This window comes from Homalodisca vitripennis, chromosome 4, assembly GCF_021130785.1.
Source record: "Homalodisca vitripennis isolate AUS2020 chromosome 4, UT_GWSS_2.1, whole genome shotgun sequence".
Taxonomy (NCBI): domain Eukaryota; kingdom Metazoa; phylum Arthropoda; class Insecta; order Hemiptera; family Cicadellidae; genus Homalodisca; species Homalodisca vitripennis.
The window spans coordinates 2,999,119-3,022,500 of NC_060210.1; positions in this window are offsets into that span (position 1 = coordinate 2,999,119).

Below are 23,382 nucleotides of genomic sequence, written 5' to 3' on the forward strand. Positions count from 1 at the left end.
GGGAATTAGAAGCAGTCCAGCAAGTTAAAGAAGACTCCTCGGTGTGCTTCACCAAACCCAACCTTGAAATGGCTTCAAAAAAACGGGAAGAGATGAGGCTACAGGCTGACCCGGAATCAACTAGGGCCTTATGCACTGAGTCTCCCACTAAGATATTGATATAAGGGCACACCGAAGATGCTGTCCTAAGCCGTAGGTTTCCCTTTTCTGCTAGGCTCGTAGTGTCCAAACTATTAATCAAATTTTTCGCACAGGTACTATTTTTTTGAAATTTTTTTCTTAGACCTCGGGGGAACTTCAGATAAAACCCCCCTTTGATCTAGTTTTTTGGACCAGTGCGATATCTCCTAGGACACTCCCGACGAGTATGACCTCGTTCACCACAGGCATAGCAGATGGGTAGACGAAGCCCACCTGAGTGGTGTGGCCCATCTACGGGATTCTGTACGGCCGTGACAGCCCTGGAGGGCTGGATGGAACGATGATTGTTCCCCTCCGCCCTCTGCCGGTCAGCAAACTGCACGCTGCGCGAAGCAATGCACAGACGGTCCAGTTCAGAAAAGGTGGAAGGGCGACCAGCAAAAACCAGACGGGACCTCTCTTCAGGATTGAGACCTTCAAGAATGGTGGTGACCACAGTACTTTCGGGGATATCGAGCCTTAACACCCTACCAGTGTCCCTCACCTCGGCCACAAACTTTGCCAAACTCTCTCCGTTGCCCTGAGGCCTAAAGAATTTCTCCACACGGAGACGTTCCCTCAACGGACCAGGAACAAAGAAATCCAATGCCTCCCTATGAAAATCATCCAGGGTACCACCCCTCTGGAGAACTCGAACCAGACAGTCACCCAAAGGTGGCCTACAAAACGGAGAGATGACATGCAGGAAGCTCGCTCCCAGAAGACCAGGCAAGTCATGCAGTCGCAGGATCTCAGAAAGAAACCGCAGCAAGGCTTCAGTATCTAGACTATCCACCGTTGGTAGTCGCTGCAGCAACGGGGTAAGTGGGTTTGGAAGCTTGTGATACTGAACAAAGGATCCCGTCACCACAGTCCCCAGTCCTCCAGATCCAGCAGTCATTTGGGTCACAGGCCCCCGGGCCCCGTCCACACCAGACACCCCCGACGCCACGCCCACATCAAAATCAGCAACAACTGACCCAGGGATCCGGCATTCACCCTTAACAGCCGCAGCAGAGTCAATCGCAGACAAAGTTTTTTCAGGAGCCTTTGCCCCCTCGTCCCTCTCGAGTACAGTCAGCAGGCCGTCAACCAAGGTGATGCGTTCCTCCAACCACTCCTTATCACCAGAACTAGTAAGCTTGGCTCTAAGTAGCGACAGCCTCATATATAGATGGGTAAGCCGAGACAAATACCTAGCCCTCTCTCGGCCAGTAGGCGGCGACTCCGACCAGTCCTCCTGACTATTCTCAAACGTCTCCAACTTAGCCTCCAAAATAGGCCTCTGCTTCTGGAACGCCAAATCCCTAGGCCAGGTAGTGTCCAGGTCCATATTTTCCCGCAGTTGCTTCCGCATGGACTCGCAGTCGGAACCCGGAGTAAGCCCACGAGCCAACAACTCAAAATGGAGATCCTCCTTCAACAAGTATTCAGGCACCAGAGAGACAGGCATGATAAATAAATAAATGACACAGACTAACAAGTAACACACACTGACTCGAAGTCAACGACTAACAAAGCAATAACTAAGGCGACAAGTGAACGCAGTGAAACAACACTCTCAGCAGGGTCCCCAGAATTCCTGCCGTCCACGAAACACGGCAGCGAATCCAAAATACCACAACAAAACACTACGCCGTACCAGAAAAAAAACCAGGAAGAAAAACAACGAAGACAAGATATAACAAAAACACACAAGTAACAATAATCAGAAAATAAATAAGTTCACACACTTCCTGTAGATCGGCGATAAATAGCTCAGCGAGACGGCACAGGCGCAGGAAGTCACAAACTAACTTCAACTCATCCCTCTCACCACCAGTGGCAAAACTCACCCCGGGCCCGCAGAGGGTAAAAACACGTAACCACGCTCTGCTACCATTTTGTTCCGAGTTAGTGAAAAATAACAGGAGGTCTCGGAAGCGCGCCCCTCCCCAAACTCGGAGCAAAGCATAAAGAAAATCACATGCCACTAGTGGGTAGAGAGACAAAGAGAGACAAGACTTCGAGAACATGATTTATAATTAAAGAGGTGGCAAACATTTCCCTGTAAAATACAATTACTTCAGCACCACGGTGCACCGTGTAACTTAAGAACTAAATAACAACAGATAAAATTTCAAAATAGACAATAACATAATAAATAGAAATAAATAATATAATATAATATAGAAATTTGATATATAAATAACAATTTCAGGTACGGCGGTAGTAAATATAAAATTTTTAACAGGTAAATTTTTTATGAACTGAGGGGAGGAAAAAGGTTGTAGAATTTCTAGGCCCACTATTTTTGAAAAGTAATTTTGGTTCAAGTTTGTAGCCGAAAATTAAAAAAATATATATTTAAAGCCAATTTTCGAAGGAGGCGGGGGCTTAGTTGCCTCCACGAATCCGAATTAAAGATGAAATCCTCCCCTTCAGGTCATGTAACTAACTAAATAAATACTGGCTAGGTACTGGCCCTCCTCCAGATCTAACATCTGGCAGCGCTCCCTGCACCCCAGTCCTCGCAAGTTCAGTATAAGAAGTAAAAAAAAAACATTTTTAATCCAACCTTGTTTCAGAAGAAATGAATGGGAGCACTACACTCCGGTTGGATGCCGGTCCAATAGCGCTGGCAGGGCGCGGGCATTCAATTTTTCAGTTGTGTGGGCAGACTCGCCGCATCAGTCCCGCTGACGGCACTCACGGGGACCCTATTGAATCCCAACATAACCAGTAGATATTTAGAAAAATTCTATTGTAACCTGAGAAATAATAATAACTTAATTATGTTTGCCACAAAGTATATATAAAATATTTAAATTCTATGTACAAAACAAATTTTCAAATATATAAACATTTACTTATAGGCTAGAACAGCCATACTAAATGATTAAGCGTGATAACATTTACTTGTAACTATAATTCGCTGGATTTTAATCATTCTATTATAATATTATAATAATTTACATTCTATTAAATATTAGTTGTAAGGTAGGCCTAATAATAATTCTATAATTTACAAATAATAACAATACATTATTTCCCAAATAACAATAATTAAATTCTAATCAGTTCACGCTACTATAAAGGCAATAATTAAATAATAAAATTGAAATCATGAATGTTGCCACCCAATTTTGCATGCAACACAAAACACGAGGTAACAAAAATTTGCAAAGTCTGTACCGTCTCGCTTACACTAAATAAAGACAAAGTGTGTACACGGAATAAATAATTTCCTTTCGCCGAACGGATCAGTTAGAAAGCACTAGAGCAAAAATAAAAAAACTTAACTTGCATAGTAAATAAATTAACAAATTTAGAACGTACGAAAGACAGGATAGAACACTTTGCGACACGAACACGTACACGAGGAACACAAGTTACAAAATAATATATATAAACTACTTATAACTAATCAACGAAAATATGTGTCTGGGTGGGAGAGAAAAACCGCCAACTAATTAAGTAAAGAGAGTGAAAAAGACAATTACCTGCCGAAAGTCGGTGAATTAGCCAGCCATGGTGAACGGGACGAGCAGTGAACAGACAGAAACACAGTAGCTTCTCCGAACGTGTCTGACCGCTCCGAACAGTAGCCGATGCCGGTGCCGGTGCCGGTGAACAGCTGGTCGGTAAACTAGTCAAGGTCAACCAGTTGACCTCAACCAATCAGTCCAACCAGGCAGAAAATCAATACTCTGACGGAGTGACTCCCCCACCGACTGACAAGAGTGGCCGAGGTGGAAAAAATAATAGACAAAAATAAATTGTCCAAACTGAGCCCCGGCTCAACCTCCCCCACCAAAAAGGGTGCAACCCCAAACAAAACCTCTCCCCCACTGAAAGAAGAACCAACAAGCTCTGGCACAGGAAACGGGAAGTCGAGAACCCTAACAGGAAACGAAGTCCTGAGCAGGAGGCAGACAAAACACGGTCCTCCTGAAATATTGAGAGGCGCCTCTCTTGGAGAAAGAAGAAAAGAGAAAGAGAGTAAAACGACACTACAGAGAAAACCAGGGGTGATCAGTCCCCGGACACCCCCGCAGCCACACCAGTATCCAGAGCATGACCAGAGGTATCACCACGGAAGGCCTTCAGATGAGAAACGTGGGCCTTCCGCCACAACCTCCCCGATACGGGATCAACCAACTCAGCAGTAACTGGGGAGAGAAAACGAAGAATCCGGTGAGGACCTGTCCACCGATAGCAAAGTTTGGCTGCCCGTTTATCAACGACCGAACTGACCGGATGGGCCTTACAAAAGACAAGATCCCCCACCTGGAAGGGGTTAGCAATACGTCCCTTATTGAATTTTCTCCTCACCCTTTCCCTAGACTGTAGGAGCTTAACCCTGACTGCTTCCCAAGTGTCACTCACATTGGGAGTACCAGGTACTGGTAGAAGACTATCCAGACTCCAGAGATTAGACAAGGGATCAGAAGGAGGACGACTAAACATGGCCTGGAAAGGCGTGGAATCATGACTTTCGTGAAGAGCAGAATTGAAGGCTAACTGAAGCCAGCTCAGGTTTTCATCCCAGGTAGTTTGTTTCTCAGCGTGATAAGCGATGAGGGCGGCTCTGAGATTGCGGTTGAACCGCTCAGCATGAGAAGGCTGGGGGTAGTAAGGAGATGTCGTAACATGTTTGATTCCATGCCCAAAACAGAAGCGATGAAACTCCCTCGACACGAATTGTGTGCCGTTGTCTGAGACAAAGGTGGCGGGCACTCCAAAATTTTGTAGAAGGCGGGACTTGAGTGCGTTGACGGTGAGCGACGCCGTGGCACTCCTAAGAGGAATCAACCAGCAAAACTTAGAGAAAGCATCCACAGCGACAAGCAGGGAGGTGTTCCCTGACTTGCTACGGGGAAAGGGTCCCACATAGTCAATGAACACCTTTTCAAGAGGCCGCTCCGCCACCTCGGAGGAAAGAAGTCCTAATTTGGTATTTTGTGCTGGTTTACTGACCGAGCAAAGATGACAAGCTCGTACTCTACCAGCAATGTCTCTGTCCATACTCTTCCAGATGAACTTATCTCTAATTTTAGCGATGGTCTTGTGAATCCCTAAATGACCGCCCACGGGAGAAACATGAAAATAGGAAAAGACCATCGGTATGAGGGCACTCGGCAGAACAATCTTGGGACCACCTCCGCGTCGGGCACGACAGCAGAGGACACCCTTGGACAAGAAGTAAGGAGAGCGGGCTTCTCCCTCCTGGAGCTCACCAATGATGTTTGACAACTCGGGGTCTTGAAGTTGGTGAGAGCCAAAACTCTCAAAGGCAGCAGGGAAATCCAACAGCACAGTCCCACACAACGGTGCTTGAGAATCAACAGGATCGCTGGGTAGATGATACATTCTAGAAAGAGCATCGGCGACGACCTTTTGGGTGCCGCGAATGTGCTGCACCCTGAATTTAAAGGCCGCAATTTTGACAACCCAGCGACCAATCTTCCCGAGTTGTCGAGGATGGGCCAATAGCCAGGAAAGAGCCTGATTGTCAGTTTCCAGCAGAAATTCGGAATGCTCTAGGAACCTCCGAAACTTATCCATGCCGAAAACGACCGCTAGACACTCCAGCTCATAAATAGAAGATTTCTTTTCCTGAAGGGTCAAAGTCCTAGATGCAAAAGCTATAGGTTGCCGAGCGCCGTCGAATTCTTGAGAAAGCACAGCTCCTACAGCACAGGATGAGGAGTCAGTCTGCAAGATGAAGGGCCTACTAAAGTCCGGTATTCGCAGCACAGGAGGTTGGATAATTGCCTCCTTAAGCAGTTGAAAAGCTCGTTCCTGATCTTCACCCCAAACGAACTTTGCGTCTTTCCTTCTTAAAGCGTTTAGAGGGGCGGCCACCTCGGCAAAGTCAGGAATAAACCTACGGTAGAAATTAACCATTCCGATGAATCTGGCAACACCCTTGGCATCCTTCGGAGGAGGAAAATCCCGAATGCCTTGGGTCCTGGCAGGGTCTATAGATACACCCCTAGACGACACGAGGTGACCGAGAAACGATATTTCAGACTTGGCGTAAGACACCTTCTCCGGATTGACTGTAAGGCCAGCCCTACCCAACCTAACCAATACCTCCTCAAGATGTTTAACGTGTTCCGTGAAAGACTCACTGTAGACCAGAAGGTCATCAAGATAATTAAAGACATACCTGAACTTCACATCGTGGAAGATGGAGTCAAGCAACCTAGTTAACGTTTGGGCCCCCACAGCTAGCCCCATCGGCACAGAACGGTACTGATACAAATTCCACGGAACACAGAAGGCCGTGAGAGGACGTGATTCCTTCTTCAACGGAATCTGATGATAGGCTTGGTTCAAATCAAATATAGTGAAAACTTTGGCCTTACCGAACCAATCAAAAGCAGAATGGAGATCGGGGAGAGGCACTGAGTCTATTTCAATTTTGGCATTAAGTTTTCTTAGGTCAACCACCATACGATGTTTTCCATTAGGCTTTGGAACCAAGAACGCTGGACTGGCATACGATGAGTTTGAGGGCTCAATCACTCCTTGATCCAAGAGATCCTTGATGATACCACGCATAACCTCCATCTTTGGTGGAGCCAACTTGTATGGGTGGGAGCGTACTGGCTGAGTGTCAGTCAGACGAATTTCATATTCAATAAGATGGGTAGAACCGAGCTTGGGTGTGAGGACCTCCGGAAATCTTGAGCAAAGCTCACGGAGAACCCCAGCTTGCTCCTCATCCAAGTGACCGAACGGGTCCCCAGGGGCAGAACCTTCCTCACACTCCACCTCACCAACCTGCGGTGTCGATTTGAAATTATCGGAAAAGGGGACTGACACTCGCCGATTGAATTTGAAATAAGACTGGCCCGCCTGAAGATCCAGCACCAAACCAGTCTTTTGAATAAAATCCGCCCCCAAAATACAATCCATACTCAGGTCCTGGGCCACAAGGAAGCTCCACACCCATGAAAAACATTCAACCTTAAACTTGATTGAAGCCTTCCTCGAAATGGGAAGAGGGGAATTAGAAGCAGTCCAGCAAGTTAAAGAAGACTCCTCGGTGTGCTTCACCAAACCCAACCTTGAAATGGCTTCAAAAAAACGGGAAGAGATGAGGCTACAGGCTGACCCGGAATCAACTAGGGCCTTATGCACTGAGTCTCCCACTAAGATATTGATATAAGGGCACACCGAAGATGCTGTCCTAAGCCGTAGGTTTCCCTTTTCTGCTAGGCTCGTAGTGTCCAAACTATTAATCAAATTTTTCGCACAGGTACTATTTTTTTGAAATTTTTTCTTAGACCTCGGGGGAACTTCAGATAAAACCCCCCTTTGATCTAGTTTTTTGGACCAGTGCGATATCTCCTAGGACACTCCCGACGAGTATGACCTCGTTCACCACAGGCATAGCAGATGGGTAGACGAAGCCCACCTGAGTGGTGTGGCCCATCTACGGGATTCTGTACGGCCGTGACAGCCCTGGAGGGCTGGATGGAACGATGATTGTTCCCCTCCGCCCTCTGCCGGTCAGCAAACTGCACGCTGCGCGAAGCAATGCACAGACGGTCCAGTTCAGAAAAGGTGGAAGGGCGACCAGCAAAAACCAGACGGGACCTCTCTTCAGGATTGAGACCTTCAAGAATGGTGGTGACCACAGTACTTTCGGGGATATCGAGCCTTAAAACCCTACCAGTGTCCCTCACCTCGGCCACAAACTTTGCCAAACTCTCTCCGTTGCCCTGAGGCCTAAAGAATTTCTCCACACGGAGACGTTCCCTCAACGGACCAGGAACAAAGAAATCCAATGCCTCCCTATGAAAATCATCCAGGGTACCACCCCTCTGGAGAACTCGAACCAGACAGTCACCCAAAGGTGGCCTACAAAACGGAGAGATGACATGGTCTATTTACGTGTCTAATATAGTCTATCAAGGATGTTGAAATTTCTTCTTGTGTTGTCTATCCACAAGTCATATCAAGGGTAAATATGCTTTAGACCTTAAATTGTGTATGCAATCTCAGTGAATCCTATTACGCGACATGTTTGTGCAAGTGCAGTATGTATTAAACTATTTTATTAGAAAGACAATGTTTATAATCATGATCAGATAAGTACTTTTAAATGGTTATTTCAAGCCATGAACTTTTTGACGTGAACAACATCAATATAAATAACAATACGCTAGTCAACAGCAAACAAAACTAAGTAATATTAATAATACAAATTATATATATTTTTCTTGACCTACTTTTGTGACATGACAGTACATCGTATTCCGTTGTTATAAATTTAAACAAAAAACACAGGTCACAATAATTTTGCTCTTAAATAGAATTTACTACTATTTGCAGTATGACTTTGTCTGCTTCATTAGTAAATGTGACGTTTTAAAAGTCCTTTTTTACCAAAGTTGCAGACGCGTATAAGAGAAATTCTCGGCAACTCCACTTTTTATGGTTAGTTTATAGCCTAACACCTAAAGATTGTTTGAAATCGATAAGGGGCATCGGAAACCCGATACTGTCTGTACAGAGGAGACGACCTGTGTTTTAACATACTTAGTTGGTTAATGTCAATCCTGCGCTTATTGTTTTATACACACATGACATGGATAGAAGTGTATGAGAAAGTGATAACCTTGGAAATCATACTGGATTCAAGGCTCACATTAAGTTATCCTGTAACATATGTTACAAATTATATAGTTGGCAGTAGATATATGCTTCCAGAGTCCGCAAAGCTGCTGAGAATACAGTCATCTTTGATGTCAGTGTTTTATACTGCTACCCCGCATACTGAAATAGTATCCAACGGGAGAGGATGCTTGTAAATTTAAAAAGTGAAAAGATATGTGTAAGGATTTTTTTAACTGAATGGGCCCCATTTAAGACAGAAAGTCATTTTGACCCAAATGGAAGGCGTATTTAAGGCCCTGACTAACTGCATGCCTCAAAAAGTCGTATGTCTTGGAGGATCTACGTATCTTAGCCACAAACACTTGTATCGTGAAGAGATCACTTAAAAAGCATTAGCCGATACCGAAAATAACTTTCTCTAAGTGCGGCTTGGTCGAGAGGAATCTTCCGTTACTATAGCCTAATTATCCGTAATGCTGATAACCTCCCTGTCAACTTTAATACACATGCTGTTAGTACTTTTAAAAAGAAAATAAAGAATACATACAACAGCAACCACTCACATTTCACTAGGTGTTATGTATTAAAAAGGGCTTTTTAAATTAGTTGGTATTTTTGATCTGTTATATATTTTATTTACATGAATTGTATTTTTATATCTATTTAATTTAATAAATTAAAAGAAAGCATATTAAAACATTTTACAATTGTTATAATATTTTTGTTTTGTTACCTAGGTTATTGCTTATATATCTATCAGGCACGTAACGTGCAAAATGGTGAAAGTTTTTCTTAAAAATGTTTATTTTTGTATAGAAATTTACGATATGGAGGTAATTATATTTATTTTTTATAGTAATCGGGTGCTTCAAACTGAAAAAATAAAATATTTTGACACTGTAGTAGACTTGAATCCTAAAATCTAATAAGACAGGGAAAATGCCTTTTTACCTATATTCCATCGTCCCCCTTTCCTACCATACCCGCGTCATGTGTAAATATGTAAATAACATTAACGTGTTAGATACCAAAAGTAACCGTCCAACTTAGTTCACTTTTAAAATTAACTTGAACATTTGAATAACTATAAACGGATAAAACTAGAAATCTGTTATTGAAGTTTCAAGTAACATTTGAAGCGGTTTTATAATTCTCTGATGTTCTAGCAATAGTGGATAAAAAGACATGAGCAAAAAGTGGAGGAGTCTAAACGACTTTGCTCCACTTCTAGAGCTCATTACAGCCATCAGCTTCCTACCCCGATTCTTCCCTCCATCTCACACTGTGGGAGGGGGAGGGAATCGATGGTTCGGAATTTTCACAACCCACGTGATATTCAGAAAATAAAATTGCTAACAAGATATCTAAGGTACCATAACGAAGTATATTTATGTACGTTGTCTTATAAAATTATGATAATATTCTCTTGACCTTATAAAGAATTAGTTTTTGATTAAAACCAAAAATTCGTAAATAAGTATCATAAGATTGTTTATGTATCTCTGAAAGTTTAAAATTCATTAAAAATGTATAACATTATCGGTTAATAAATATCTGCTGTAACTAATTACGTTTAATTATTATTATTATTACGTATTTTTAATAAAACAATTTCCTTGCTTAAATAAGTAATGTGTTTCTAATACTCTACGAGAAAATATCGGAACCATCGATTTCAATAAAAAGTAAATTCTTCTACGTTGCTAGATTGCTAAAGGTGAAAACTAAAATCATCTTATACAATTCCTATTTTATTTTTCAATGTTGAAAACCTTACAAAGATAAGGCATGTGTTCATTAACAACGTTCAACCTTACAAAAAAGCATAAAAACTACGTTTTTTGATCGGCAATCTGATCTCTTATCGGATTAACCATTTTTACCAACATAATTCTATAAACATTAACAATCCAAAATTATTTCAACATTCTTACTGAACTATAGAATCAGAAAGATATTTGTTTTATGTATGCATATATATATGTACCCTTTCAATATATTATTTTGAATTAAAGGATTATTAATTTTTTCACAATATGTATATTTTGCTCAAAGACAACACTTAGTAAGAGGTTAAAGGTTATAAGAAGAAAATTAATAATTCTACATTCTGTAAAAAAAGGTTTATATGATTTTACAAGAAATTAAACTATTACTATAAGCAAAAGCTAAATTTTCATATCACTTGTGTGATGTGTGTGTTACATAATCATCATTCTCATGTAAATTTTAACCTTTCGAAAATTATACAGGAAAAATACTGAAAGTTTAATTTATCCTGTCGCGCAAATCACGGGTGAAACTGACAGTCAACCATACTACTGATATAAAATTGTTATAGTAATTAAAGTTATTTTTTTTAACTCAACTTTTAAAATTCATTTATACTTCTTGTGTTGTCTGTTAGGATCGATTCGTTACCCAAAGTTCTGGAGGAAATAGTTGCAAGCCAGTCGTAATACAAACTTGAGAGCTAATATTCCTGCAGGAACATCTTACTGTATGTTACGTGTACAGTAACAGACATCTCAATCCTAAAGTTTTTTCAGATATTTCCACAACAACGGTTTCACAAGATCTTTACTTGCCATTACAGTTGTGATAATAATTAAATATGTTAAGGGAATATAATAATAAAATGCAATTAATTACAAATGTGGTACTCAACTTGATAAAGTTTATAGTTTTTAATAGCAATATATTTCTAATAACCTTTACAGTTTTAATTATATTAATTTTTTAAATAATAATATATATTGGACTTATGCATCGTTTTCAGCTAAGCCATATTTCTGATAAAACACTTCTGCAAGACATCGTATACAAACGTTTCACCAATCGACACTGGCTTTACAACTGTAAATATTTACATATAAAATAGAAATCATTACTTTTATGACAGGTTCTAAATAAGGACTATTATATAAATTCTCAAGTTCAAGATCGTTGTGATAATAATTAAATATGTTAAGGGAAATTAATATATATATATATATATATATATATATATATATATATATATTATATATATATATATATATATATATATATATAAACAAACAATAATACTACAAAGTCATACTGTTTCATTTGTTATTACAAATCGTATTCCACTAGAGTGGATCTTGCAGCCCCTAAAGTTATTCTGGACCAGGCATAGTTAGTTTTCGAGACTGCTTTTTTCGTTACTTAAAGAGGGTGTTATTAAAGCCGATAGAGGGCTCCTACAATATCAGTCTGGGTTTATCAATGCCAAGGTTGCCTGATTTCTTGTCTTTTATCACTTCCTCTACCACATAGGCAGATTCAGTGTATAAAGTCTGTCTGTAAGACACCACTTTTTGACAAATGGTGTCCACTGATGGAGAGAATTCGCCTATGGCTGTTTCGAGAACCCTTCTTTCGTTTTTCCACTGTCTTTTAGCGTCGTTGTAACCATAAACACTCACAGTTTTTAAATTTTCCATCTTGAACAGGGCCATGGCCGGTTAGGAACTGAATATTTAAAAAAAATCATAAGTTGTGGTCTCTACGATCACCTTACATTGATTACTCAAATCAAAGATATATAAAGGTCAACTCTGTAAATTAGAGGACATTTATTTGATTGATGAAATTCACAGCATAAAGAAAACATAAAGCCCTAATAGAAATATTTCAGACCTACTTCCTTGCTTGACTTCAACAACTTGTTGCCCAAAATAGACACCACTTGCTATATGTTATTTTCCGTGTATTATTGTCAAGTGCTAAGGCTTCATTAATGGTATTACGTAAACAAATGTAATCATTTCATGTACTTCATTAGAACTGATAAATTTTACTTATTAAAGGGTCATATTTCCTAACGATATTATTCATGAATTTCGTTATTCCATTCTGTGATTATATAACCAATATCAGAAAAGAGGCAATGTACCAATATTTTTGAATATCTATTTTTGTTTATTTTCCTAAGAATCGTAATAACAGAATTGTATAAAATACACAACAAATTCATATAATTTTCTGAAATAATACCACTCTTCAAAGATTTTAACTTTCAGCGTTCATTGTTGTAAATATATAAATAAAAAAACTTCTATTATAATTTTAAAACAATGTACGAACATACCTAGCTCAATACTTGGATTTTAATATAAAGTTTATAGAAACGATAGTTAGAAGTTTATGATAATGGGCTACTTTACAATACAGATGAAATTTTGTGGAAGTCATCCTTTCCCTCGTAGCTAAGTTGGTTCCCTTTAAACTGATGCTTCCTCTCCCAAACTTTACTCTCTCTTGATACAATAAGTTCCCTATGTAAACGTCTATTCCTCTGTATACATTTATTAGAGTAGTATTTCCAGTTTCTAGGCTTCAACTTAAACGTAAAGAAATTGTCACCCTGCTGAAAGTCTCTTTCGAGACTATTATAGAAATGTATTAATTTTTAATATTGCTTCAGCAAACTTTGATAAGCAGATGGACTGATCCGTAACGGAGGAGGAAGGTTGTACGTGGCAGAAGGGGAGGCGAGAGGTCTAAAAGATAGCACGGTATGCGTGTATACGATAATGTATGAAGCTCACGTAAATGGTGACGAGCTCGGGTCATCAGCGCCCAGTAGACTCAAAGTTGATGCATAAGGAGAAGCTTGATTTTTCTGTCAAAGGAAAATAATTTATTGTATTTTTGCAATGAGTGGCAACGTTACGTTTCCTTGTTATAAACCACTTTTTTAGCCATATTTTATAGGTATGTAAGAATTGAGTGTTATATACTATGTAACGTTAGAGTTAGTAATACATAATAATAAATACATGCATAACATCAGATCTATAAAACAGCAAATTATTAAAATATCATTGCTATGCATCGTGAATCCGTGTTATTTAAATATTTAAATATAACAAAATGTATCAATCTAGACTAAAATGAATACCCACTAAAACATTGTGAACAAAATGATAGCCTAATACTGGCAGATAATGCATATTTTAGATCTGTACAGTTGTCCGAATAGATCCATAAAAGAGAGTAATGAACGGCATAACGCGGGATATTAGGGCAATATACGTGAAACATGTGTTCTGGAATAGTTGGAGAAACCGATGGTTCCAACATCACTTTAACTTTCATCTGGCAAACATGACAGTTCATCTCAGAAACTAGTTTTATTGACATACTATTGGGGATATTTCATGCCGTAAAACTTTACTTTTGATGACGTAGTCATTTAAACTTTTTAAATATATATTTATAGAAAGTTATCTAAATTTTAAGCTCTCAGTCCAGCTGAACATATTCCTCGTTGTTTAATTACGGTAATTTTTACGCTTAGACAGCGCGAGTATTACTTAAATTTGCATCTGCAGGATGGTAGTACCGCCTTAAAACGTATAAACGTATGAACCTTGTATTAAGAATTTTCCCTCACTTCGTACGGTTTTACTGGCACATGAGGGGGTAGCTTTGAAATTTAAGTTTTTTGAAGGTTCAAAAAGGAAACGAAAATCTTCTGAAATTAATAAATTTCAAACTAAAATAAAACTTCTTCTTGAAAATAATCACTGGATTTAAAATTTAAATAAAAACTTCTTGATTACTTTTAAGTTCAAACTTGTAATATATTCGTCACTCAAAAAATGTGCAAGGTTCTCACAGCTTGTCCTTTACTCAATTTTAAAAATTCAAAACTTTCACACTCTAATCTGATCTGGCAATTCTGCACTTTAATTTATCTTAAAAATTAAATTTTATTCTCTTAATAATTTTTTTACTTTACTTTTAATCTTAACAATATTTGTATTATAAAAATTCTTCAGTGTTAGAGAATTAAATTGCTGAAAGCATCTGTAACAACCACAAAACTCTTTTAGTATTTTTACATAAAATTGTATATACATGTGCTCACTGCACAACAAGTTTTATATTTCACAGATAAAAAGGACAAGTTCCTAAATTCCCATTAAATTTGATTTTCACAATATTTCTTACCCCAAGATTATTCAAAATAACTAAGAATGACTATTGCTTGACTCCAGTTAAAAAGTTCACTTACCCGCAGGTTCAATGACGATTAGCAAGAAACAACTCTAAACATTTTCAAAGGCTTCAATCGTTACCACTACTATAAATCAACTGAGACGGGAGGTACAGCACGTCTACCTCACCCCACCTCTCAATTTCGTTATCAAACTCTCCCATATGCGATGCGCGCCTCGCTGATAGGCTTTTTGTACTGTCCAGTCTTTATCATTCTTCTGGGCTTACTCCTTCCACCGGTAATCCAGTTACCCCAAAATTACTATTTAAGACAATCGGTACAACTTAATCATCAGTTAAGCTCAACATACTTTTTTTATAATAAAATGAATTTATATTCATTTCTATCTGTGCCTGTAAGTTATTTTTATTCAACAAAGAAATAACCTTTGAGAAATTGGAATAATAATAAAAGTCGATATTCTCTTTATACAGTCAAATAGTAGTCGTCTGGTTCAAACTATGTCAAAACATTGCTGAAATTTTTGAAACATTTCAGCCTTGCTTCAGAAGTTAGCAGATATTATATAGAAAACCTGGTTCTCAAAAGCGAAACCTAAATAATTCAAGAAATGACTTTTGTAAGCATTCTTTAGCTCCAGTGGCAACGGTTAGATTAGATTATTATTATTATTCTATATTCTTAAACGATTTTAAGTCAGGTGATCATTTATATGGTCAATAATACAATAATAAAGGATTATGCAGTTATAATTTTTGTAATTTTCTTTATTTGTGTCACACACACACATTTATATATATATATATATATATATATATATATATATATATATATATATATATATATATATATATATTGTATTAAACTCATCTTTTAAATCTTAATTATGTGCCCCTGTGAATTTAAATAATTTCAAGCTATAAACTATCCATTTAGACAGTAATGTAAAGTTGACACCTTGCAAAGTTTTACAAAAGTACACTTAACAAAGTACTATCTTACAAAATATGGATACTGAGTTTTTATAACAGGGTTCAATGATACAAGTCGACACCCGATGGTAGTGCCTTATGAATCGTTGTTACTTATTTTTTTTAAATAGGGGCTCGTTGAGGCCTCAAGTTGACAGATGATGGTAGCACCTTTCTAAATATGGCTACTGAGTAGTTATAAATGGTTGGAATTTAGTTAAATAAAAGCTGGTTTATCATCGTCTAACTTTCACATCCTTATTTTGAATGCGCATACTTTAAAAGTTTTTAGGTTTGTCTTGTCAAGTGTGTATTATTTAATAACTACACAAAAAAGCACAAAATGTTGAGAATGATTCCGAATACGAATTAAAATTTATTTTAAATTGGTAACACTGGTGGATGAAATCTTGTGTAATGTTTTTTTTTTTGGTGAAGGACGTTTTGGAATAATTTATTGTGACTGGCGAAACGTCACCGACGATATGTTTTACGCGCATTCTTTACATATTTCACAATGTTCTCATTTATGTTGCATATTTAGCATATCATATATTCTAAAATACATGTTTTAAACATCCATTTTTTCAACAGTGAAATTGATGAGAGTGAAATATAATTACATAGATTATGGTTAAAGAAAAGGAAGAATTATAATTTTTACATCATTTATTGCACATGTTACGTACATGAAAGTTAGTCAGCCAATGGGGTTCACCGTTAACATCACTAGACACTTCAGATTAGATAGCGAGAATCTCCGAGCAAATCCAAGTTAATGATGATAATTCAGAGGATTCACAATTTTATAGCCCATCATGTTTAACTGCTTCAGGGCCGCAAGCAAGTGATGTCATCGAGGGTGTCAAAGACATTTGGATAACGACTTATCTCTTAACATCCCTAAGGTAACCGCCAGAAACCAAAATCTCCGCAATACATTCCATTTTATTTCAATCTAATCAAGAAGTACGATATATACTTATACATTCGCATTCATCGAATCGTTTGTATTATTAGTTGTGTATCTTTCGGTATTTAAATTGTCTATTTCCTATCAACATACGATCAATATATAACGACATTTTAATTCTTTTTCACCGTTTAAAATTCAGTGTTGGGAATTCAAGTTTAGCTCAGCTACGACTTTACACCATAGGTATATCCATTATTTTTTGTTAAAAGAAATATTAGCACTCTGGCATACAACGATTTTTAATGCATTATTCAACATCTTTTATATTACTTATTTCCATTTCAATAATTTCTCATACACTAAGCAATCAAAGAAACACTGATAGTGGGAAAATACATTACCCAAAACAATTAAAGAAAATAATTCACTCTCTCTCAAACTGGACACTGTAAATAATGTTTTATGTTAAAAAATGGTACCTCCAAAGAGACCAAGTTCGTGGAAACCCTAAATTTTCTCTTCTTCTATTTACAAAAGTCAGCATACGTACAAGTTTTATAATGAATAGATATGTAAGCGGGCTGAAATAAGTTACATTAAGTAACTTTGAAAGTCGCAATTAAGTTATTTTTAAATGTACAGTAAATACATAGATAAATGATCATTTCCTGTATTTATTCAGTCTTTGGAAGTGTAATTATATAGTATATGATTCATAACTATTTAATATTTTTCTTTAATTTATGTATGTTTTGTGGCAAAATAAAAACACATTTATTTATTAATTTTTATTTGCTGGTAATATACTTAACTTTAAATTCAAAAACCAATAACAAACGAAGGTTAAATGAGACATAGAGAATTTTATAAAACTAAATGTTTTAATATTTTTATGAACGCTGGAAAAAAACACACAAACACACAGGCACGCACGTAAATTTAAATAAACGATGGACGTATGATAGAAGCCAAACTATCTTCCTGCTCTGTGCTGTAGGAAAATTAAAATGGTCTGTCATTCCCATATGTTTACGGTATGTTTCCTAAAGCAGCTGTGTTCCATCAGGAACTGATACAGGTATAAAACAAACCTCCAAGTGGCCATGTTCCAACCAACTGTAAAGATATGTAGCGAGACGAGTCTTTCAATGACTTTAAGAGACATTCTTCCGGAGCGAGGAAACCCGAATTGGAACAAGGAGGGCTGCACCATGCAAGGATGAACGTGTGAGTGAATGTTTGGTGTCTGGTCCTGCTTGTGCGAGTGGTGAATGGATGATCCACGTATTATGTCACAATGACTTATTGTTTAAATAGTAAATGTCACAAACAATAAAGAAATATTATTACTACAAAACCTCAGATGTAATGAGACGTAGATTTAATACTTAGTGTATAAATAATAAAAATGGTACTACTGCTTAACTGTGGTTTGGCCACATACTTGAAAAAAAAACACAAGAGTAAATCTTGCAGTCTAATAATCATTTCAAGAAATTTTCACTTTAGGTAAATAAATTAACTTTAAATCGATTCAAGTTAAATATTTCACGAGACACCCAGTTTGTATGATTTTTAATTTGAACTATTCAAATTCACTGGAAGTATATGGTACATTATTTAACAAAACTGAATTGACGCCAAATAAATCTTGTGTAATCCTACAGTTTTCTATAATTTATAATCTGTGCCATTTGACGGTGTGCATATTGAATTGTATTGTTTAGAATCTTTAGCTTTTAAAGTTCGTTAAGATGGTTCTGGATCGACGGACAATATTATTCCATTTAATTTTTGGATTCGTATTTATTTCTTGAATTTTCCTTTTTGTTTCTGACAATTTGCTTGTAACACAGTGTTTCTGTTGTTGGGTTTTCCACTGTTTATAAATTAACATCGAAACTGTTCTTGAATCATGTTTTTATCTAGTTATAGCACTAGGAAAAAATTAGCATTTTTAAATAAACAAGTGACACATTTACACATTCACTTAATTAGACGCACTAGACAAACAACTCATTTGTCCCTGAAATGGTCTAGGTGAATAGATACTACTATTCTTGAAGTAGATAAATATTGTAGAATAAAGGGTTTCTTCCATTATAAATTAAAATATTAACTTATTTATTCTAACAGATTGTCGGGTAGTGAGAATCCATACCAATATGTTATGTATATTTTACACTGATTGCATTCCTTCAGATTCGTCTTCGTGCCATTTAATACAAACCTAAATTGTAAAACTCATTGTTGCACATATTTAATCCACAAAAAATGTTCAATGTATTTGTGAAACACAAGTAACACTACAAAGTTTTGTTTAAAATAAGATATGAGGTGATGTAATATTCACGAACAGCAAATAGCAAAACATATTGAGTTATCACAAGCCGAAGAGAAAACATCGCCGAAATGTCTTCTGAACATTTGATGGCTCTTTCAGATATTCATAATAGGGTGAAAACTGCTTCCATTTTTCTCCCCTCTCTCTTCTACCTCGATGCTGCAACCACACACACAATGCACATGTACAATGCTATAGCTTTGTAAATATGCTCAGCTTCAAAATTAATTCTAGTAATAATTAACTGTACCTAGCCGGTGTAAGTCAGCTAATACTTTCAGCCCCAGGCGCCTGTGTAACCGGACAGTAATAAGACGACCTCCAATCGTACATTCAGCCGTAAAAGTTAATTACAACACTTAAAACTTTAAAGAAGAGGTAAATTACATTAATAGTCTCGAAAGTGACTTATTTCGGGACAAGATTGCATTTACACACGGACTAAGCCGAGTGTATAAAATGCTATCGAGCCCCATAATGAAACTTTTCAGCTAACTGTAAAACGATACTTTGCTGATAATTACAACTTATGTATTACGTTAGTTATTTACCTAAAGATAGATCATATTTCAGATCTCTAAACGTAGTGTTACTGATTTTTTGTTTCACTGAACGATGGAAACAAAAAAAACCTGCTTCCTTTACAATCCTTCCATCGTCAAAAATAAACTTCAAACAAAGAATATTTTGTGTTATAACTATATTTAGATAAATAAATATATATGCAGTATATTAAATAAACAATATAATCGGTAGAAAATCCAAATAAAAAAATCCATGCATGAAAAACCTATTTTAGTAAATGTATTGTAATGGTTTACTAACTCATCTTTTATTATTTAGGTAGCAATATTCTTTTGAGTTTTAACCTTCCCAACAAAATTTTACTGTTGAAGCAATTAAATTTGTAAAAGACATTGTTTGTCAGACATACCAATTATCAAAACTTCACAGAATAACTGGCACAAAAATCTTAATTTATGTATGTCTATGTATAAAGAGGGTTTATTTTGTTGTTCTGTATAGCGTTGGTCTCTATCTTCAAATACATGAGATTTCCTAATTATTTTTAATATATTAATATATTATAGTATTATAAATTATTTTTAATATATATTGTAAACCCTTTTACAATACATTAACAGTTTTAAATTTTTCTTCACTGCAAATATTATTAATAGTTTGTTACATACTTATTCACTATGATACCCTAATTATTTTCCATTAAGTAGAGTGAAGAATCAGTTTATTTATTGACAGCTCAGTGTATAAACCAAATTGCACAGCCTACCCAATCTTCGATGGATACAGCTGCTAATGTCAAATTTATAAAACCGTATATTCGCAAGGGCAGCCGTTGTTGAGCCGATAATATTTATAACTGAAAATTTATAGCTGTTGAGAAGCTCGTGTCAACTTTTAGACATTAAAATGATGAAATTTTCTCCCTCTTTTGCTTTTCATATTAAAAAAAATATTATATAGTGTTGACAAACATTTCCTTTGTTGCAACTCTAACGTATATCATTTTCTATATTATTCAATGATTGTTATTTAATATAATTAATCCTTATTTTCCGTCTGATGTGGATCATAGTTTCTGGCAAAACGCTGAACTCTTGGCTAAACCTCTTCTATAGTTTCCTATTTTATATTAGCTAAATGTTTAATTTTGTTCCTAAATTCGTCTTGTTGAGATTACGTCAATATTCATCTAACATTATATCCTCAATCGCACCCATAATATCTGATTTTAAACCATTCTAAATATCGAATATGTTTTATGCCATCTGGAAAACCATATGAGATGTATTTGATGTCACTAACTGAGCATCTTTATAATAGTTAACTGAAGAAATGTAAAACATAAAAAGAGAAATATAAATCCATTTTATTTAAAGTGCGTTTGCAATAAACATTACATAGTTTGTGTACAGTATAAAGACAGTGTATTTTAATTGACTGTTTTTTTTGTACAGTTAACAAGATAAGGCAAAGTTTATCAATATTTAAAACAATAAAAATTGTTTAGTATTGTAAAGTTTTAATAAATGTAATTGATTAGTTTCCTGTACTTTTTTTACGACAGGATTAAATATTTCGGAGCTAATATTATTCATAAAAACATATATCTAACTTATAATTCAAATCATGCTAATGATAATTCAAGAAAGGAATTCTCTTTAATTTCCCTGGCGAGGAACGTAAAATATTCCTATGCATTGTTTACCTCATTTACCGTTCATTTACATTCACAGAATATCGTTTAGCTCTTAAGAGAAAAGAATGTGGGTTGCGGTTAAATCGACTACTAAGCTCTCTTACTGCTATCTGAAAGAAACTGTCTTTCTTGTTTTTTTCTATTGACTTTTAAATATTTTATTGTAAGAGAAAAAGTTTTACCATTTACTAAAATTAATATGTGTAGTGTTCGACTAATAGATGACTGGGGATCTTTTATTAATGCCTGTATTAAAGAGTCATATGCTTTAACAAATTTGCGTCTTAAATTGGGACATTAATATGTTAAATTGGCCACAACTTAATCAACACTCTTATACAAATGTAATGGTCTAACTATGTGTGTATGTTGTACTTAATCACGTAATAACTACTGGACCGATTGTACTGAAACTTTATATGGACTTCCTTAGTATCACTGGTTAACATATAGAAATACTTTTATTTCGAAAGTTTCTACGCGCTACGACCTACTGGTCTTAAAATATCCCTTTTTTGCCAAATCTTTGGTACTGCAATTAATAAATATTCTAAGTACTAGAGTTATTGAAATTTAGTTTAATCTTATACATCGTTATGGTACGGTTGAAATAAAAATTCACATTTAAAAACTGCTTGGCTCTAAACACATTTCTGCCAATAACAGCAATCGAATAAAGTTATTGCTACACAAGTAGCAAGATGAAGATCTATTAATCTGGTATATTGTTCAATAACCCATACTGGTAGTTAAATTGGATTTAATTACTGTAGCCTTGGATTTGCAATAAATGAAGAATAAAATACAATATTTTTACGCTGTATAATTTAATATTCAATACTAAGCCTGGTGTGTTAGTCCAATAAACGTGACAATATTGAGAGATCAAAGATGGAATTATTTTTTGAAGAACTTATTTTTATTACTTTAACATTCTAATAAAATAAATAATTATAAAATGTATATTACACTTATACATGTATATAAATAGATGTCCCCATTGACTGATTCCTTAACGGACCTTAAAAAACCACAAAAAGAAAGACTAGAAATTTGGTCTACAGGTATATCTTATGCCCTATTACAAAACAATATTTCCCCCCTAGATTTTACCCCAATTACTTCTAAAGTTCCGAAAAATCCCATAAGAAACGCATTAAGAATTCAGTGCTTGATCAATAATGTAACGTAGATATCGAAGACTAAGTTTTTATCCACCCTTTAACTAAAGTCGTCATAAGAACCACCATAGTATTTTTTTGCCAAAAGTACCTTTCTTAGACCTGAATGTGTTTGTATCATCTTCATATAGGTGAAAAATTAAACTCAATTGTTCCACCAGAAATATCTTAGACCAGAATTAAATCATAATGGTAAAAATAAGTAGTATTATAAGTAGTGTTCTCAGACTTGTGTATATATGTATATTTTCATGATCGAAAAAACGAGGTTAACTAAAGTTTTGAGTCAAAAATATAACTCTTAACTTATAATTAACTAAAATAAGAGTGATAATAAATCTTGACTAATATCTGAATATACGAAAAAACTGACAAATATTTACCTAAATATACTTACTTCAGTTTATAAACTAAGTATATTCCCATTTTTTATATTATACTGAACGGCTAAGGACTAGTTCAAGGTTTACTGAAATCGTTTGCTGCTATTTAACCAAATATCATGGAGTGTGGGATAGACAATCCAGTTACTTAATGGGTGCTTATAAAAGTGTTTCAATATTTGACTTCAGGGTACGAAAACATAGTTCTTTAAACTTAATATTATAATTATTAGGAGTGTTTTTAAATATTTGTCAGTTAATTTGTACTGTCAGGAGTGTCATTAATAATAATACGGGCATGTTTCTGCTTTCCAATAGAAAGTTGCATGTGAAACAGCAAAATAAATTATGCTAGATTACGTCTAAAAATAACAGTCGGAGTAACCAATAAACATACTAATAGTCTAGAAATTTACTAAAATACATTGCCACAGTTGTAAATCAATCAATATAGAGTATTGAAAAAATTTTCAGTCCTATATAAAATATGAAATTTATATCTTAAATCATACCAATATTCTATTAGAAGTTATTCGTAATAAATATTCCATAATAATTATTATAAAGTGTAATAATACAAT